This window comes from Camelus bactrianus, chromosome 15, assembly GCF_048773025.1.
Source record: "Camelus bactrianus isolate YW-2024 breed Bactrian camel chromosome 15, ASM4877302v1, whole genome shotgun sequence".
NCBI lineage: Eukaryota > Metazoa > Chordata > Mammalia > Artiodactyla > Camelidae > Camelus > Camelus bactrianus.
In genome coordinates, this window is record NC_133553.1 from 6,472,863 (window position 1) to 6,494,215 (window position 21,353).

The 21,353-nt window shown below is 45.6% G+C and overlaps 1 protein-coding gene across 2 annotated transcripts in view; it reads right to left on the reverse strand.

Moving 5' to 3' along the window:
- Positions 1-488: 488 nt before the first annotated feature.
- The window catches only part of LOC141573431 (uncharacterized), a 38,271-nt gene continuing 17,406 nt past the window's right edge, over positions 489-21,353 (reverse strand). The window contains exons 13-15 of one of the 2 annotated variants that reach the window (XM_074341524.1): positions 17,164-17,323; positions 13,397-14,115; positions 489-503 (exon numbers count right to left, since the gene is read on the reverse strand). The gene's annotated coding sequence lies outside the window, so the exon portion shown is untranslated. Of the gene's footprint in view, positions 504-13,396; positions 14,116-17,163; positions 17,324-18,969; positions 19,077-21,353 lie in introns of those variants that run through there. The other variant, XM_074341527.1, reaches the window with a different exon arrangement.

A 21,353-nucleotide genomic window follows, 5' to 3' on the forward strand; every position in this document is an offset into this window, starting at 1 on the left:
TGTGCTTTCAAAAAAAAAAAAAAGCCAACAAACAGAGGCACAAAGAAATTCAGCGCGTTTCTGAGAAAGTGCATGCTTGCTTCACGATGACTGCCATGCAGGGCTGGGGGGGGAGTGTCAGGAGACACAATGAGGGAGTAACCTGAGAATATTCCCCATGCAAGCAGCTCAGCCAATTCTCCTCCCTCATCCTGTATTTTAGAGCCATTTTTGATAGGTTTTCTATTTCAAGTAACAGTACTTAGTTACACATCTGATCATCTGCATCAGATCACCTTACCTCCAAGCCACAGAAAGTCATTCACTGACTGGAGCAGCTCCAAGACATAAAGGTGATGGACCAGGGAGTCCTGCAGCATCCCGACCTGCAGGCACAAACCCCCACATGTTCCATGGTGATGTCCGGAAAGTAAAATGCATGGAAATATCTCACTGCTTGTGCACGATATCTGCCCCCAAATTGCCCCAAAATCATGCTGGCAAAGCACTACTGAGCCCTCTCACTACAAAAAAAAAAAAAAAAAAAAAAAGAGAGAGAGAGAACAGAAAAGAAAAGAATAAAGCTAAGAAGGCAAATTTAGGGTCTTCCATTCAAAACCAGCAAACATCACTGCCAGTAACTCAGCTGGAATGGTCCTGACTTCAAAAACCACTGCGCAGTTACATTGCAAACGTGATAGACATATATGTATTCCACGTAGATGATATTACAGTAGGATTTTTCTTTTCGAAATTTCCAGTTGCAACATTAACACAAGAAAGATTATGTTTCAGCTTTAAAAAAATCAATTATTTTCCACTTTCTTAATTTTGAACCTATTATTATTTTATAAAGGGTGCTATGCTGCAAATTATAAACCAACTATTTGGCTTCTGCCAACAAGACCTTTATGACTTCACTATTTCAGAGCAAGATTTAATGATGCTTTGAGAAGTGGGTCCTGGGGCGCTCACTAACAGCTCTTTAAATACTGACAAGGATGTGCTATTTCAGTAATGCAAAGGCTCTAACTCTACATTAACTCAGAAACCAAAGAAACTACACCAAAGCCTTACTTTATCATTTTTAAATTTTGCTATTCTTTTGAATATTAAATTTCTTAAAAGATAAGATTTTTTTTGAGAAACACAGCAGCTGTATTAAATTTCCTCTCACCAAGAAAGCAATCTTTATCAAGAAAAAATACCCCTATGGAAATCCAAAAGACGGGACGTTTCTAGCTAAGTGAACATGCAGATCTCAACACAAGACTAAATCCTATCAGATCTCACTCGAACGAGCTCAACAATGTCCTGTGCTACCCTGAAACTTAGCTCTTCTCTTCCAAATATTGGCTGAGCTAAGATCATCACACAATGCAGGGAAGAAGAGAAAAGTCCACCTGGTTGCATCCGTTTTCTTCCAGCCACAAGGTGCCGCTAGGGGGTCCCCGTTAATAAGCTCTCCCCATGAGGAAATCCGGCATTCACACTGCCCCTGCCGTCCCCAAGCAGCCCCGACGCCCCTCTCCCACTGGTGGCCCCCCAGCCTGTCAATGGTCTTCTAATGACCCTCCCAGTTGGTGGCACTCTCCCCCTCTTCCCTGCTTCACACACACACACACAAACACACACACACACACACACACACACACACACACACACACACAGCCAGGACAGCCTTCCCAAAGCACAAATTTGATTACATCACCCCCACTTCAAACCCTTCAGAGGCTCCCTGGTAGATTTCTAGCCCCACCCCCGACACTGCTCGCCCAGCCTCACCTCAGTACCCAGGTCCCCAGTGACCTCAGGCGCCCCCTGACCTGCTGCTACTTCCCACTTGCCTCCAAGCCCATTTTGACTGTTTGTCAAGGGAGACTTCCTTCCCTCGAACCTCTACACTTTGAGTTAGGTGCCCCTGCTGTGTTCCTAGAACATTCTACGCTAAGACAACTTCTGACAATGCTAAGCTCTCAAGAAGCAATACATTTTGCTTACTACTGTGAGTCCACCCTCTCTCCCCTGGACACTCAGAATTGCATGTGTTATGAATAAATGAATGAAGGGGTGGGTCTCAAAGGGACGGGCAGAGCTGCTCTCGCCCACCCCGACCCCTTCTTTCTGTAGAACATCAGAAGCAAAACCAGGAGTACCTCTCCTGAGGGTCACTTTCTGCTGACACACTTCACTGCCTCTTCTGTGTCAGTTCTAGTAAAAAACCAACCTCCTCCTAAGCCCTCCATCCCTAGGCCCACTCCAGTGTCCTCCCAAGCAGGGGCACCCTCCACCCTGGACCACACAGTGCACTCTCCCCGAGTCCCCACCCCACAAGCCTCCAGGCCTCTACCCGGGCTGCTCCTGCAACCTGAGTCACCATCTTGATTCCTTCTCCTGGCTGACTCTTACTCTGTCCTCATAACTGAATGTAGAGCACATTTCTTCAAGGAAGCCCTCTCTGATGATGTCCTTTAGCTCTTGGCTGGGCTCCCTCTACAGCAGGACTGCTTGGCGACCAACTGGTGTTTGTCCACCTGCTCCTCGGAGACCATGACCTCTTGGAGGCCACGTGGGAAAAAGGAGTGAGACAACAAGAGGGGTGGGAAGAGCAAAAAGCAAAATCACAGCCCAAGTCCCAGATTCAAGGATTCTGTCTCAGAAGAAAAGAATAAAATGTTTCATACGTATGTCATTTGGCTATGAGTTTTGTGGCTCATGGAAAGCAAGAGGTTGGTGTTCTAGTCTAAAATCCAAGTTACATGCAAAGAAATGTACATATTCATATCCAAAGGAAACCAGAGCTGCTCAACAACAGTTTGCAGTTAAAATCAAAGGAACTTTGATAAAGGCAATCTCTCTCTCTCTCTCTCTCTCTTTTTTTTTTGTATCATATAGTTGTAGAAGTATTTGTGTAACTAAGTGATGGCTACAGCCTATGATTCTGCACTGGAGTGTTTGGGGCTGAGGAAGCCCAGATTACATGCACTGTGTAAATACAATCACACCAACACACTGACAGGCGCCCTAGTGGCTGAGCTGAAGTTCCAAAGCAGACAACCTTACGTTGCAAGACAGCTCTCATTAGAAAGTAAGGAATGCAATATTCTGTATTCAATTACATACGTTATATGGGCCATTAAGCGATAGTGCATCTTGTCTAATGAAACCCCAAAATAAATTCTTAACGTCGATTTTCTCCATCTGACCCTTCTTTGCTAACTTTGGATATCAAACCCTCACTCCATACGGAAAGCTCAGATCTACGCTGCAGCAGGTTACATCCCGTGGAAGAAAGCCTATCAAGGGAGAACTGGAGAGTTTCCCTTCAGAAGCTGCTAAGTCTGGTTTTGCACCTGTAAGTCATTTGCAACCACGTCATCGTCAAAAGAGTAAGACCTTACCTCTGTGGGGCGAAAATCACTGCGGTGCTTCTGAACCGTTAAAGAACACTGAGCTTTGTGAAACAGTCCTGAGGCACTTAAATCGTACTTTTTGTGAAAGGCTCCAAAACTGACCCAATTCACCAATCCAGGTACAACAGGGAGGTACCGGAATTAGTAGATAGAACATGCCCTTGAAGTCTGACAAGGCCCTGCTTGAATCCTGCTACAGCATTGACTAGCCGCTAAACGGACCAATCCCTTAACCCCTCTGAGAAGGCTTCCCAATCTGCAAAAGTGGGCTGCCACCGCCCACCTGGGAGGCACGGATGTGAATGCAACACGCAAGTAGTGAGGCCGACTGCTACCTGACACGAGACCTGGCTAGTTTCCCTCTGCTGCCCTTCTTCCCCTTTAAACTTGCCCTGTTCCCACTGGTAAGGGTCAAGCCCCGGACCAGAATGCCCGATTCTTCTGTGTATCCCCGGATACATGTCTTACCCTTAGGAGGCCAGAAAAAGAACTATCTCCTCCAACGTCACTATCAGTGTTCTTAAGAGTCTGGGTTTTTTAAACTCTATTTTGCAGGGAGACTATTCCAGAACTGTCCAACCACCATTCTCCACTTTGGCTCCTTCTCACCTCAAATCTTCTGACTGCTGGCCTTTTGTTCGTGGGAAAGAGAGTCCGCTAGGGTGGAGACTCCCTAGGCCTCTGTCCCTCCTTCACAGGTGAGTGTGACTACCTTCTCAACACTCCTCACTCCGACTCCATCTTCCGAGGAGGTTCCCCTCCTGGAACATGCAGCCTCTGCATCATCCCCAGACGCGCACGCATGGCCACAACCCTCCATTCAGATTTCTTCCTGGGTGGCCCTGCCCACCCCCAAGACCCTTAAGGATAAATGCCATTGCTCTGAAAATCCCAAACGCCACTGAGTGACACGCCAAAGCTGCATGGTCTGGGCTTTCCTCCAACCCAGGCACAGCCCTGACCCGCCTCAGCCTCAGTCTGCACCTCTCGAGATGAGCTCATCCACCTGCACGGCTGTGAACACCAGCTAAGAATGACGACTCCCAACGTGTATCTCTAGTTCGGCTCCTTCACCTGAGCCCCGGGGCCATAGACCCGAGTGCCTCTTTGAAGTCCTAACTTGGATGACAAATGGAATCTTAAAAATGCCTCATGTCCACCATTTACTCTAGAGTTCGATTCCTGGCAGGTACCTCCCAGGCTCCAGATTTTAGTAACAGACCCAGAACCCACCTAGGTGTTTGAGGTCACATTCAATTTCCCCTGTACCTCAACCCGGCCCTGCCCTGGAATCAGTCTTGTCATTTCTATTGCTTAGCCAGTCTCAAGTCTGGTTCTGCAAGGACCACGGATGGAACCCCACAAGCTGACAGCAAGGTGCAGTGCATCACAGTCCTCCGAAGAGAGCTCCCTGGAGGGGGAGGCATCTCCTGCCTCTGGTCACCTCAGAAGGCACTGGATTCTCACAAAGGAGGCCCAGGAGAAGGGACTCAAGGTTCTCTTGTGGTCTGAACTTTGAAGGTCCCGAAGTTTGGGGGAGTTCCTAGTTAGCAGACACACCTGCCAGTGAGCAGATGAGGATGGGGGAACCCAGGCAAGGCTGTTCTCACTCCGACCCCTGGGCTCTCGGGAGCCACGGGAAAGGCCTGTGTTCAGGGCACAGCCCAGCCTTCACAGATCCCAGCCTGCATTTGCCAACCCAGAGAGCCTAGACTCCTACTTGCGATTCTTGTGATCTGTTCCCCCCCAGAATGTGATGTTCTCTTTCAGAACGTCTGGCCTGTCTCAAGCGAGACCAAGTCAGTGAAGGATGAAGTGTCCACAATTGGACCAGGGCATGAAAGGAGAAACAAGGTCTCATGGCCAGCATGACGGTGGTGGCCAAACCCTTCCCCCGGGTGAGATGAACCAGGGTGTGGGTGAGATTGCAAGGTCACTTCACAGCTGAATAGGGTGTTGGAGACTCACTACCGCAAACTAACGACACGGCCGTCAGTGGTGGACGTCAACTGCAACAGACACGGAGTCAGCTATTTACTGCCATCATGGGTAAATAATAAAGGCTGGTGCAGGGAGGACTGCATGGCTGCTGGAGCAAACCACAGACCCGGCTCTGAATGCCCACTGGCTGGAGCAGAGAGGAAGCTACGGTCCCCTTTAGCGGTCCCTGTGTCCACCAGATCCAAGTGAGCCAGCTACTTAGGAGAAGGCCATGTTGTTCTGATACTCAGAAAAACCAGCCTCGTAAAGGGAAAATAAGTGTGGCATGGAGTTTAGACCCGCTCCTGCCTCTCTATGAAGGCAAAGTTAAGTAAATGGCACCGGGAAAGTGAATGAAAAAACAAAAAACAAAAAACCGGTGACTGCTTCTTCCAACAGCATCCCCTGCAGCTGCTCACCCCCGAGACTGCCACTTTCTCACCAGTGACCGCCGGCCAGGAAGCTCCGTCACGCACGTCACACAGCGACAGCCCTGAACCGCGTGCCAAGCACGTTTGTCTAAAAGCCAGAATCAAGGAAGATGCTGCAGATTTTGACATTCCAAGTTTAAATACTCCTTGAGAAAAATCCCTCAGCAGCCGCCTAAATCAATTCACATCTCACTTCTTCAAAACAATCAAACAAATTTAATAAGGGCGCATTTGTCACCAAACATAAGGAGGACCAAACTGGTTCCTCAAAGCAAGGATTTTAACAGGTATCAAACACCAGTGGGTGATGTGCTAACAAAGCAAAAATTCCAAAAATCTAGAAAATAAAAAAATGACTAGGATAATATATGGATCAAGGCAACTATTAAGTTTTTGCTTTTTAAAGCGATGGGGACAGCACGGAGGACAATCTGGCTATTTCCAATGCAGGGTGTGCACAGTCCACTTTTCAGACGCAACAACATGCTCACAGGGCGGTACAAGATAGAAAGGGAAATAGAAAAAGGAAAAGAGGAACAGCGAAAATTAGAAACACATGAGAACAAAAATAACTGAGAGAAATTACAAGAATTTACGTGAGTTTGGTGAGGACAGGGACGAGGGGACGGTGAGACCCACCCTCACCTATTGTTCCAGGGAAGGCAGGGGCCTGAAGCGAGCGGCGCTGCCGGGGGACCCCAACGTGGTCAGCGCCCCAAACCTAAACTTCACCTAGATGCGTGTAAACAACTTTTGAGCTACAAAATCTGGTCGCATTTCAAGCTGGACAATTTTACTCACTCCCACCAAGAGTAACAGGAGAGAATTAGGCTCTGTTCCTGCACCAAAGCATTGTTTAAAAAAGTAATGACTGTGTAATAGTAAAAGCAACAATGGAGTAAAAGTGACTGGAGGAGAACTTACATGACCCGAGCTCACAGTCCGCGTTATCTCACTGACGTTCAGATGCTGGCTGAGCCCTTATGGTACCAAAACAGACAGACCCACCAGGAGGGAGGTTTAATGCGCAGCTGTATTTTGATGCCGGGAGCCATGCCTGGTACACAAGGTTCTGGGTAAACAATGGTGACAGTGTCAACCACTATGGGCTAAGCACACAACCAGCTACTCCGCCAAATACCAAGGACAGACTTCAAAAGGCAAAAACAAGCTGGCATTCTCTGGTGGGTCTGCAGACTCAGAGCCAAGCAGTTGCTGAGCAAACATGTCACCAGTGCCTCCTGTGACAAAAGAAGAGGCACTGGTCCGGGGGCTGGGGCAGGGCCCCAGGCTTCCACTGCTCACCCACCATTTTGTCCAGGGGGAGATGTTGGTCCCTGCTTACGTTGCACCGATGTACCGACATTGACTGACGCCTGGGGACTCAGCAGGAGGTGACAGGTGACGGGAATGGAGCCAGCCTGGGAGTGGCACGGTGCTGGCATCTGTGTCCTCAGCTTTACCCAGGCCAATACATCTGCCAGCTCATCTACAAGAAGCAGAAGGGGAGAAAGCAGTGTAGATCACGGGGCCCTGTGAGGACAAGTCCTGGTTATGGCCACGACATGCCTCGCCCCTTCCTTAAGATATAGAGGTATGTCCGGGGAGGAAGTGAAAATTCATCCAGAGCCCGCCAGGCACCACAAGCAGGTGGGACTCGGGTCCCCTGTGCCTGTCACTCACAGGACTGGTCTGGACTTTCTTTTTATCAATTTTCTGGCATCTTCTCCTCTAACTTACCAACAACCAGAAAATAGAATCTGACTTTAGACTCACAGAGAATCGCAGAAAACCTCCTCCACATCAGGCCCGGCAGCACGTGCCAGGCCCTCCGACCGTCACCTGTGGGACCGCCATGAGCCCTCTCCAGACTCAAGGCCCGAGGCCGTAGGTCGGGGGGGCACAGATTCCCACACTCTCCCCAGCAAAGTGGGACCACCTCTCGGCAAAGGCATCTCACCTTCTTCTGCCCAAGGGACATCTCGATAGATACACAGGGAAACAGAGCAGAATGTGGGGGGGTAGGCAGCCCAGAAGAGCTCGTCTGCACTTCCAAGGCAAAGTGGGTCCGTTGACCTAATCACAGGGACAAAGTGAGGACGAATCTTTCCCTGCCGTGCCCCATGCTCCGTGACACGCCTTTCCCTGCATAAGGAGCTCATTTGGAAGCCCCTGGCAGTGTTTCTGTTGTCCTAAATTGGCATGGTGGTTGTCAGGCATGGAGAGAGGGCCTGAGCCGTGCAGGTGCTGGACCTGGGAGGCAGGAGATACTGGCTCCACTCCCAGCTCAACCAGCACCTCATTCTGCGTCTCAGGATTCAGCATGACATCTATAAGCAAAGGAATGAGACTGTCCCAGGACATGCTGTCCAACAGGAATGAAATGACAGCCATGTAAAGAAAGTTTCCCAGTTGCCACATTTAAAAATGTAACCCCCCAAAAAAAAACCCTAGAAACTGATTTTAAGAACATATCTTACTTATTCTACAGTATGTAAAATACTATCATTTTGACATGTAATCAATAAAGAAAGAAACAACATAGTTTACATTCTTTTTACTAGACAAGTCTCAGCGTCTGATGTGCATTTGACCTACAGCACATCTCAGCTCAGAGCAGCCTCCTCCCCAGCTCTCCTAGCATCAGTGGCTTTGGCTACTCTATTGGACAGCAACTCCAGGGGTCACACCAGGGGAATTGGCTGAAAAGCGGGAGTAAGTGTCCATAATAACCCTAAAAGAATCTCTCTGAAACAAAGGCGGATTCACTTTTAAACGTCTGAAAACCGGCGGGTTTCACCTCCCTCACGCCTTGGCTACAAGACAGCCCTCCTCCTTGCTGATCCCTTTCTGGATGTAGGGAAGCAACACTTCACACAGCCAGGGTGTCCGGGCATCCAGGTAGAATTTCCTGCTCTCTGTGTCCAATCCCACAAAGTCCTCCTTCTCAAACAGGATGTAGAGAAGGAGGATCTTATCCCCAGTCTTGTCGGATGCACAGTCCAGCCACTTGGACTTGAGCATGATGAAGAGAGACTCAGTGAAGTCCTCGATCCTCTTCTCCACCACCCTGCAGTCCTCGTAAATTGAAGGCCACGTCGGTGCGCGGCTGCTCGGGCACCTCCCCATGCAGCACAAAGACAAAGAGCCGAGAGTCATAGAGCGTGGTGCCATACAGCTCCTCTGCACGTGGAGCTTCTCGAAGGTCTTGGCCAAGAGGCAGTCGGTAATGATGACAAGGCCCACGACCTTGCGGTGGGTCTGGAAGTCGCTCCACCTATTCTCGGGTGCATAGTGGTGACTCTAGTGGATACAGAGTGCCCACTGCGAGCCGCAAGGGATGATCTGCCTCACCAAGGAGATTCGCTTATAGATGCAAAAGAAATTCTCCTCTGAGATGATCCCCACGGGTTGGACCACCACGGGGAGAGTCTGGTGGTCCTAAGCACACTGCACGTAGTCAGGGATGTTCATGTTGCAGGCCCTGACGAGAGGGAAGAGGAGACCGAGGTACATACTGTGCTGCAGGCTGCGGGCCTCACTGGGTTGCGGTGACCTGGTGTGTACCAGTCAGAAGGCAGGGGAAGCCCAAGCAAAGCCGGGGGTACAGTTTGTCCTCAGCGTCTGCACATGGCTACCGCAGCTCGGATCACATTATGCAGCTTTTGGTCTCGGCTTCCGCCCTCTGCAGAAAAGGGTCATTTCTTGTTTTCTGTTTCCAAGCACCTAGCCAGGCCCTGATGCAAAGTCAATGCTCAAAACTGCTGAATAAAGGAATGAATAAAGGAACTGCTTCCACACCCTTCAGCAGGATATAATGCAAAGAAACACAGTAGGATCAAAAGACCTGGATTTCAACTCCAATTTATTTGAACTCCTAAGCTGCAGAATACTTGATAAGAAAACTTGCTTTGGGGAGGAGAGTACAGTTCAGTGGTAGAACACATGCTTAGCATGTATGAGGTCCTGGGTTGAATCCTCAGTACCTCATTTTAAAAAAAATGAAACAAATAAATTAACCTATTTACCCCCCTCAAAAAATATTTTTTGAATTCCAAATTCAAGAAAAAATAAACACCTTGCAATTGACACAACGTGGTAAACATGAGTATACTTCAATTAAAAAAAAATCCTTGCCTTACAAGAATATATCTGGATTATGGAACTTTACAAATGTAAAATGCCTAGGTTACCACCTGCATAAAAAGAAGGAAATGTACAAATTTACTGTCCCTCATTTATGAGCTATATTTCCTTTGGGGGGTTTATAACCTCTCAGAGCTAATTTTCTCAGATTAAAAAAAGAAGGAAACATTACCGGATTCTCCATAGTGCTGAAGAATCAGATAAACATATGATAACATCTGACCCACAGAGTTTACTCAATAAATGCTTGTTGAATGAATGAATAAACAAGCAAAGTGAATGCTGCTCCCTGCCACAGAGCATCATGTTGGTACTGCCTGGAAATTCCAAGCCCACGTTTCACCCGACTCTACACTAACCATGGGTGACCTGGGCAGGCCTGTGTGCTCCTCTTAACCCCAGTTTAATCATGAATAGAAATGAGGGCAATAACACAAACCTCAAAGGGTTAGTGAGTCATTACTGAATTGTATCCCAACTTTGCAAGATGGAACCTTTAAAGAAATTTGGGCAAAAAGTCCGTAGGCCCTCTCCATATTATCTCTTACAACTACATGGGAATCTACATTATATCTCAAAATTAAAAAGTCTAATTTATTAAAGAGGCTATTGAGGTTAAACGTGCTCACTGTCTCAAATAAGGAACACACAGTAAAAATAGGTCAATGCCCAGCCCATGAGATATACTCAGTAAACATTCCCACTGAGCCCACTGGTCCCTCCAACTTCGGAGCACGATGATGTGACCTCATGGCCAGAGGCCCCTGCACCTGAAACTAACAAAGCTAATGGTCCCCACTTTCAAGAACCCCTGCCACCACCGTAGGACTAATTTTGTACTTGTAATTTTTTTCTTTATGTTAAATAGAAAAACGTAATTGCATAGCCTTCAGGCCACCAAAACCTGACTACAGAGACCATGATGGCAGCCCTTCTTCGTGAAACAATAAATTGAAAAGCCATTTCCACAAGATCTCTGTGTAAATCTACTAGGGAACTTCATCCTGGACTGAGAGGAAGAGGACTGGGGAGGAGGGGGCAATCTGCGGCACACAGACCCATGGGCCACCTGTCCCACGATGGAGTTTAGACCCAACACTCACCCTCAAGGAACTTCAGAATAGACACAAGACAGAGTGCTGTGGACAAGATTATTTTTTTTTTTTTTTAAAAATCCCTTATTCCCTCGCAGGATTTGTTTCTACCGAGAAACAAATGTCTTATGTGTATAATGTTTCACAAAACACTTAAATTATTATCACCCCAACTTGACGCATTAAGAAACTGAGGGAGAGAGGTTTATCACATTGTGCAAGATTAGAGAGAGGCAAAAAAAAAAAAAAGATGAGAGAGAGGCCACGTCGGACACCGTATTTAAACCCAAGCCCCTGTTCCAGTGCTCACACTAGAAAGTGGGATATACTGCCCCTTTCCTGCCCTCTCCCTGCAATAAATCTCTGAAGACTCTTTTGTGTGCCACCTGGAATCACAATCACTTCAATTTTCCACAAAGAGCTATGTCACATTTTGGATGTGTCAAAATCTATATGTTGAATGGGAGGAGAGATTTGTATTTTCTGTTTCTCAAAGGAAACATGGCTTAAAAGAAACTGAAAAGCACTTTTCTAGTCTAAGTCTTCATTGTGCAGAGAAGGAAACGGAGGCTCAGAAGAGATGAGGAAAAGGACTTATTAACAAATATTGCCTCAGCGCAGCAACAAGCCAGCCTTGGGCACTTCTGGGGGAGGATCTGGAAGGCCCAGGAGAATGAGTCTTAGAAAACGGAAAGAGAAGAAGCATACAAGGCCCCGTCTCTACACCACCATACCATGAAGTTCCACCAAATTACCCAGTATGTGTGCAGCAAACATTAATGTGGGATAAACAGGTTATAGAAACCTGGAAGTCTCAACCATAGTGGAAATTCCAACATTTACTTTGTTTTTTTTTCCCAGTTCAAGCATCAGCTCAGTGGGCACTCTGTACCAAGCACTACAGGAGGCCTGGGGTTCTCCCAAATACACAACTCTTATATCACGTGAGCAAACCACACACAGGCCCACCAGAAGGAAAATGCCCACAGATAAGGTGGAATTACTGAAACTGAAAGCAGCCAACCAGCATATATTACTAGCAAAAACGGTGCTGCTAGAAATAGACTCATGGACATAGAAAGCAAACTGTGGTTAGCAGGCAGGAAAAGGGGGATTAACAGATACACGTTAATAAATATAAAATAAATGACAAGGACCTAGTATATAGCACAGGGAACTATATTCAATTTCTTGTAATGAGTTGTACTAAAAACAAACTAAAAGATATATAGATACATATGCATATGTTTATAACTGAATCTCTGCTGTACATCTGAAACTAACATTCTAAATTGACTATACTTCAATAAAAAATAATTTTAAAAAATAAGTAAAAATAAAAGCAACGCCATTTAGAAAAAATAAAAGAATACTCTGATCCCCTTAGCTGTAGGTGCTGGAGAATTCTGGTTACAAACACCAAGTCCACTGGGTCACTCCAGCACTGGCTGTCACTCTTTCTGACCATCAGAGAGTCACTTGGCTTCAGTGAGTTTCTTTTCTCTTCTGTGAAAGGCTTCAGTTTGCAACTAACGATGTATAGAATCTCATCATTCACAAACCCAACAATTAATGAGGACTTCCCATGGGCCAGGCTCTGGAAATATGAAAATATAGGGTCCGAGATATTTTCATGGGTAGAAGTAATTTATGCCATAAAGACATTAATTCTTCTTGCTTTGATAGACTGATTCAATACAATTCTGTTTAGATTTCCTACCAGATTTTTTATGGGTAACAAGATAATTTATGGTCAGGAACAACCAAGAATCTTCTTTAGAACCAGCACTGGGAAGGTGTGTATAGGTCAATCATTTCCACTGGTTTTTCTGAAGTGATGAAAACGTTCTGGAATATTAATGGTTGCACCACTGTGAATATGCTAAAGCTGCTGAATTGTAGCATTTAAGTGGGTGGACTTCATGGTGTGTGAACAATATCACAATAAAGACGTTAAATGAAAAAATATTTCTTGACAATTATTTTTCCCTCTATACAACTAGTCTGCCCCACAATTTAAGAAGAAGCAAAAAACCAAAACTAACCAAATTTTGCCAGGAGCTCTTTAGGACTGCAAAGTCCCTGAGTCTCCAACGCCTCTGGTGGTGCTGTTCCTGTTAACAGACCCTAGCTGGGCTGGGCTAGTTAGGGACTGTAACTATCTTTTTAAGATCGAGGTTCACACGTTTCACCCTGGGAGAGGGAAAGATGGAGGATGTCACAGCCTCATGCCTTCAGCTCATTTTTAACTGAATCAAGCCTTGCTTTCAACACTGTAATCCCTTTCACTATAAAAACAGTGACATCATCAAGCACCGCCATCATAACACGTGAAAGTGTTCAAGGTACTTACCTGGGGCAGAAACACTGAGGGAGGAGACGGAAGCTCGCTCAGCACTGACGCTCCCTTTTCCCGACTCCACCAGGAGAAGCTGGGGTTCACAGCCGGAGGCTCTCAGCCCGGGGAGCAGCGCCCACACCACTGAGCTGGTCCCCAGGGAGAGGGGAAGGGAGACGAGGGCAGCCCATGGGTCGCGGGGCAGGGAAAGCCGGGGGGGGGACGCGGGCTGTAGCCCCGCTCGGAGGCCAGCCCCAGCCCCAGCCGCCCGCCCCCATCCGGGTCCGCAGAATCCGCCCGCCCGGGACACAGCCCGCCCAGGGGCGGGGACGGGCCGGCGGCCGAGGAGAGGCAGCCCGGGAGGAGAGGACTCGCGGGTGGGAGAGGGGAAAGGGACGCCAGCCACGGACAGAGGGGAGCCCGGCTGGGGCGAGAGGCGGCAGGTGCACACCTGGCCCTGGACAGCTGTGGCCGGGGCGCCGGTGCAGGAACAAAAGTCCTACCAGGCGGAAGAGCTGAGCAGAATTTGGGGCCGATCCCCTGCTCGGAGCTGGAGCTTCCAACCCTCGTTCCAGCTGGCACCGACTGCGCATGCGCAGGAGGGACAGCGATCCTCTCTGGGTTCTGTGAGAGAAGGTGGGGAAGCAAGGGACGGAGAAGATGGGAGGAGGAGGGGAGAAGGGGAAAAGTGGAGGGAGAGAAATGGACAGGAGGAGCAGAGAGAAGGCAAGGATCTGGAGGGTTGAGGAGAGTAGCAGTGATGGAGAGAAATAGTTTTAACTCTGGGGCATCCTGAAGGAGGCAGCAGTCCTGCCTCTGCACACTTCTCTAACCCTTCAAGGCCCGCAGCTCATATTTTACCTCCCTGGTCCAGCCCTCCACACAAGGCCTCTGCAGGACACCTACGGGCATCACACCCGTTGCCGCAAAGTGGAGCTGGGTTTCCTTTTGCTCTGGGAACCAAGCACCCGCAGGTGTTGTCGCTCAGAACTACCTTGGAAAGAGTACATATTCCCCTTTTACACGCTGGGACACAGGCAGGCAAGATCTCTGCCTTACCACCACTCTCCCAGTTTTTGTGCTGGCGGGGAGCGGGTGGTACGAGGTCAGATACCAGAAGGATCATACTGCCTGAGTGTTGATGCATAGTCCCCATCCTTCCTGGGTAAACCACACCCCACCTTCGGGGAACCATCAAGGGCTCACAGTATGTCCCTGGGTGTGGGATAGCTGCCCTCAATTCCAGTGCCCAGCTTGCTAGGAAGATAGGAGTGTTACTGAGTCCAAATTCATTCTCGTTAGTGCAGGACAGGCCAGTAAGTTGGGAGACCAGGTGTTCGGGCATGGAATAGCAACTTTCTGTAGGCCTAGATGGCAAACTAATGTCCTGGAAAACCATCTCCCCAAGTCAGAATTCAGGCTTCTTTCTACGAGCTTGGTTTTTGCAATCTTCTTGATGTAGGGATTCTTTGTTGTTAGAATCCTTTGTTCTTGCAGCTATCTGCCTGGGTCAGATCCCTGTAAACCTCCAACAAAACAAACGTTATTTTCTATTATGTAACTTGTTATCTTTATATGAATGGAAAAGTGTTAAAAATCCTTACAGGACAGAGCATTCAAAATAGGCTCTCCTGTATATTTTAGGCTCTAGGCAACATTGTTTTACAAGCAAGATGAAGCCTAGGAGACAGAGCACAGGGTTAAGTCAAAGGAACAGATCTAATATGGAGTCAGATTTGCTCTTTTCTATTACCAGGGCAGAAGACACTTGAGGATTTAAATCCCTTTAAGTTAAAAATAAGTAATACTTTAAAGGAATTTACATACATAGGTCGGAATGTGCATAGCATATCTGGAAAACACACAAAGGATTGTAAACAGTGGCATCTCCAGGGAGGGCTGAAAGAAGAGAGGATGAGGGAAAACTTCTTTCACTTGTGTATTTTTGTGCTCTGTTTGAAATTTTTTAACCACATGCATGTATTTCTTTTTCAGTTAAAAAAATGTGTAATGGAGCAAAGGAGTAGCAAGCTCAGCAAATACAGCAGCCATGGAATCACTGAGCCATCACTTTTGATTTCAGCCAGGAAGCATTCATTGACTCTCTCCTATGTGCCCAGTGCTGTTTTAAGACTTCTTTTATTATTTTTCATAAAATAATTTAGTGCTATTCCTCACCCCTGCCCATGGCTGGTGGAAAACCAACTGAGTTTTTTTTGAGTTGTTTTCCAAGAAGTCGAGATCAGTTATAAACAGAACACATCTTCAGGGCAAAACAGGCGGAGTGGTTTTCCAGCAGGCCAGATAGCTATGAAGGGTTTTCAACAGAGGCACACAGAGCCTGAGAGAGAAAGCCTCCAGGACCCTAAAAAAGCTGCCCAAACTGCCTTCTCCATGGCACTACTGAAATAGGAAAGAAAAAATCTGACTCCATATTAGATCTGTTCCTATGACTTTAACCCTGTGCCCTGTTTCCTAGGCTTAGTCTTGTTGGTTCTGCACCTTTTGTAAAACAATGTTGCCTAGAGCCTGAAATATACAGGAGACCCTATTCTCAAGGCTCTGACTTTGAAGGATATTAACACTTTTCTATTCACATAAAGATAACAAGTTACAGAATAAAAAACAACATTTGTTTGTTGGAGGTTTACACGGATGTGACCCAGGTGAAGAGCTGCAAGAACAAAGGATTCTAACAACAAAGAATTCATACACCAAGTTTACAACAACCAAGCATTCCCACTTCCCATTTTTAATATAAGAAGAGCCTGAAATCTGACTTGGGGTGATGGTTCCCCAGGACATTATTCTACCATTTCTCAGCTGGCTTTCCAAATTAAAGTCGCTATTTCTTGCCCCCAAAACCTGGTCTCCTGATTTATTGGCCTGTAATGCACGAGCAGAACAAGCCTGGACTCGGAAACACAGACATTGAAAGTACCCATTTGGTATATTAAATGACCTGCTTCTACTCATCTTCCTGACGTTTTATTCTCTTGACCACTCCTGCTATGTTTATGAAAAACCTGTCATGTGGACACATTTCCACCTCTAGCCACTACCCTTCCAGGTAAGAACTGATGCCAAGAAGGCAATGGAAGTTGCTAGAAGGTATTACCTGGACAAAATAGAGCAGAAGTGGGTTCTGGCTGATGTTCAGGAGCAGGCTGGAACACCTGACAAGATGTTATAAGTACGGATAGACAGCTGGGCACCAAAGGAGAAGCTTCTAAACTTCCATGAGGGACTTATTGGGTAGGAAGGAAAAGTCCCAGACTATAGCTCGGATCCCACCACGAGCTTCCTGGGCGAGTCTGGGCAAGTAATTTAAAATTTCTAGGCCCGTGCTGTCCAACATGGAGCCACCAGCAACATGCAGGATTATGAAGTTATTATGTAGCCAGACAGAATTATAAAAAGATATTTTATTGCAAAGGCCCAGCAGGTATAATATTTAAAAACGTTATTGGTTATCTTGATCTAAAGAGTTATTTTTGTATGTGTAGGTTTCTGTGGTTTGTAAGGCCTGTGACTAATGATTCCGTTACAGTGAAGTATTTTGAAATTATAAGTTACTGGACACAGTACCCTCATATCACAGTTGAAAAAAACTGATCCACATAAGCAAGGTGATCTGACTTATTAGTTATGAGCAGGGGCTCTGGGGCCAGCCTGCCTGAGTATAAATTCTCACTCTGCCTCCAGGGGGTTCTGTGTGAATCTTGGACAAATTATTGTTGTTTTTGTTGTCGTTGTTATTATTTGTGCCTCTTTTTCCTTACCTTTTAAGTAGCGAGGAATATGTAGACTCTATCTCCTACTGTGTTGGCAGGATTAAATGAGTAAACGTCTGTGCTGCCCACTTCCCTGGGTTTCAGCATTCTCCAGGCAATCAGTGCCAAACTCAGAGGCATTCTCCACTGTCTTCGTCAGTCTGGGATGCTGTAACAAATTACCGTGGGTCGGGTGGCTTAAACAACCAGCATATTCCTTATGGTTTGGAGGCTGAGACTTTCAAGGTCAATGTATCCTTGAGAGGATTGCCAGCTCGAAGATGGCTGTCTTCCCAATATCTTCATATCCCAGAGAGCAGAGAGAAGCAAGCACTCTGGGGGCGTGTATAAGAACACTAATCCCATTCATGAGGGCTCTACTCTCATGACCTCATTTTATCCTACTAATCACCTCCCAAAGGCCCCACCTCCCAATACCATCACCCTGGTAGATGGGGTTTCGACATATGGATTTTGAGGGGATGCAAACATTCAGTCCACACAACGGCTAAGTCTCCCCAACATGCAGTCATCAAACCTGTAGCTAATTTCAAAGTAATATTTATGTCTCTCTGCCCATTTCCATTCCTACATCCACTATCACTGAAGCCCTGTTACATTTTATTCCTTATTTTTCTGGTAGAGATTTAATTGATTCATCTAACTCCAATGCTCCCCTCGCTCCAGTCTGCTTAACAGCCCTGCCAGGTAGGTCTTCCTTAAAACACCTTCCCACTTCACCTGGTTGTTTTTTAGTTGTAAATGTCAGAATCCTCTCCACACCCCATCCTATACCTTTAATCCGTTACACTAAGGCTCACTATGTTATTTTCCTCTTACCAATGTAAGAAATTTCCATAAGCTTAAGAGCTTAAACCAGCACAGATTTATCAGCTTATGGCTGTGGAGGTCAGAGATCCAACACAGTTCTCATTGGGCTAAATTCAAGGTAGCAGCAGGGTTCCTTCCTTCTAGAGGGTCTAGAGGAGAATGTTTCCTTGTTGTTGCTGTTTTTTTCCAGTTTCCAGAGGTCACCCACCTTCCTTAGCTTGTGCCCCACGACTTCCTCCATTTTCATGGTCAGCAGCCTTTCTGAACATTGCTCTATGGCTACACCTCCCTCTGATTTTAAACTCAGCTGGGAAATGTCCTCCATTTCAAGGACCCCTGTGATTACATTCGGCCCACCTGGACAATCCAGGCTACTCACCCTATTGTCTCATCTCAGGATCCCCTTGTCCCATCCCATTCAGGCATTATGAATGTGGCTGTGACACTCACCTTGTGTAACATTTCCTCTCATGGGCATTTTATGGTTCAAGGCACATATGGATGACTTTTTGTTTTTCTTCCTTAGCCTTTCTACATTCAGTATGTCTGGTGAGATTATATGAATCCTTTTTATTTGTCCCCCTGCACTAATCTTTAATAATGTATCATGGGTTTAAAATGCTAACTGATAGACAATTTAGAAGACAGAAATCCTCTAAGATTTTTGTCCTAAAATATCTGTCATGCATTTTGCCATTTACAGTAAAATGTCACAGGTGGCTACCCTGTGGCCGGGGAGGGACATGATTCTGCCATCACACTCCCCTCATTCTCACCAATGTGCTGATCACCTAACCAAGGACCTATGCTCCCCGCTTCGCTCACTTCCTCCTCCTTTCCATTGACTACCCTGTTCCCATCGCTTCCTTCATTCAGCACATCAGGATTTCATGACCACATTCTTCTCTAAATGGAATGGGTATCTTGAATCTAATGTCTGACAACTGTTCTTACTGTATATGCACACACTGACCTGCACATAACCCCGTCCAACTCTTTATTTTCCTAGAATCTCCCAGAGGAATCAGTTCCATGATGGTGGTGATGATGATGATGATACTGACAATGATGACAGGGACCTCTCAAGGATTCTGATAAAGAGGGAATCAATAAAGGGAGGGAATCATTGCAAAATTGCCCCAGAGACAGGCTTAAAAGTAAATAACTGCTATAGTGTTTAATGAAATTGACTAATATTTAACTATTTTTAAAACTTTATATCACTGAATTTAAAATTTTAACGGGAATTCTCATTCACCAGTAACCAAGATTCAACTCTAGGACCAAAGTCTAAGGATTTCAATCTTCTAACAAATTGTCCACTAGCCTTTTAAACACGTGATCCTTTTAAAAAGCTTAGTGCTGGGCTGAAAATAAGCAGGATTCATATAATCTCACCAGACACAGTGAATGTGGAAAGACTAAGGAAGAAAAACAAAAAGCCATTCATAACGTCTTGAACTTCACGTTGCTCACAGGAGAAAATGTTAGCCAAGGTGAGCGTCACATCAACATGACACCTGAGTGGGATGGGGAAGCTGATCTTCCTCATCAGACATTTATCCTGATTTGTTAGATGCCAACACAGTTTCCTCATTGGATTTGCTTCTAACAAGTATGGAAGAATTTACGTTCTACCAAAAGCAGTCTAAACATTTTCCCCTGCTGTCAGGTCTCTGGACTGAATGTCCCCACAAGAAGGACATGAATATGTTTCATAGGGAATTCTTCCTGAGAAGCAACAGGATTTTCGAGGGAAGAACTGCAGGCCCCCCATGGAGGGCTGGAGGAGGGCTAGAGGGGGCACTGGAAAAACAGCAGGAGTGAGTTCAGATACTACCGCTCAGGTTGCCAAAGACAGCATTGCTATCTCTGAGGATATGACATTCTCCCAAAAGTTCCATGAGTGAAGGTACCTGTGAACACTAAGCAGGTTGTTAAGAAAGAGCAGCACATAATTTGCGTCACAGCTCAATTACAGTATGTTTTGTTATTTGGAAAATAATTAGCCCATTTTCCTTTGAAACTGCAGCAGTAGCAATAGAAATAAAAAAGGCTGAGCCATCTTGGAGAAAACAATAAACAATTCTAAATCTGCAGGATTCCTTGACGATATGCAAGCAGTGAGCTAGATGTGTGCTGCAGATACCTCTTACTGCAGGTCTCACTCCTGCAAAGCTTAGAACTAGTTTTCTCAACAGACAGATGGAACCAAGTCAAGATTCCAAATCTTGAGAGATTTACTATATGGCAGGAAAGATCACAAAGTACATCCAGCCAAATATGAATAAATGTAATCAAATATTATCAAATGTGATTGGAGCACAGATGAAACAGAAATTCCTTTCACCTGGGATCTAGAGAGACTTCTTCAGAAAATGTGGCTTTGGAGATGGCCAAAGACATGGGTGGAAATTTGGCAGAACAGGATGTAAGGAATTTTAAAACTGATTCTAAAATTCATATAAAAATTCAAAGGATCCCAAATATCCAAAACAATTTTGAACAAGAAAAACAAATTTGGAAGACTTGCACTATCTGATTTTCAGCCTTTTTTTTTTTTTTTAACTACAGTAATCAGAAAGTATGGTGTTGGTGTAAAACAGGAAAATAGAATAATGGAGCAGAATAGAATGTTCAGAACTAAACCAACACTTATATAGACAATTGATTCTCAAAAAGGATGCAGTGGAGGAAGGATCTTTTCAACAAGTAGTGCTGGAAGAATTAGATAGTGAAATGCAAAAAAAAAAAAATGAACTTTGATCCACACCTCACAAAATATACAAAAATTAAGTCACAATGGATCATAGATCTTAATAGGAAATCTAAAACTATAAAACAGCTAGGAGAAAAAGCATAGGCTAAACTTTATGACCTTGGGTTTGGCAAAAATTTCTTTGCTATGACACCAAAAGTATAATGTATTTTAAAAGGAAACTGATAGAGTGAACTTTATCAAAATGAAGACTCTTCAAAGCTGTTCTAAACACTGCTAAGCAAATGAAAAGACAAGCCATAGACAGAAGCTATTTGCAGATCATATATCTGATAAAGGTCTCTCTTTGTATCTGATCCAGAATAAAGAGGTCTCAAAACTCAATAATAATGCAAACACCTGAATGAATGAATGAGGCCAGAAAACACACTTCAGTAAAGATATCCAGATGGATAATAAGCATATGAAAAGATGCTGATTAAAGATGCCATTAGTCATCAGAGAAATGCTTTTAAAAACCAAAGTGAGATACTAGTACACATACATACAAGAATGAATACGATTAGAAAGACTGACCTTACAAAGTGCTGGTAAGGAAGTAGAGCAACCAGAGCTGATACACACCACAAGGAATTTACAATAGTACAAT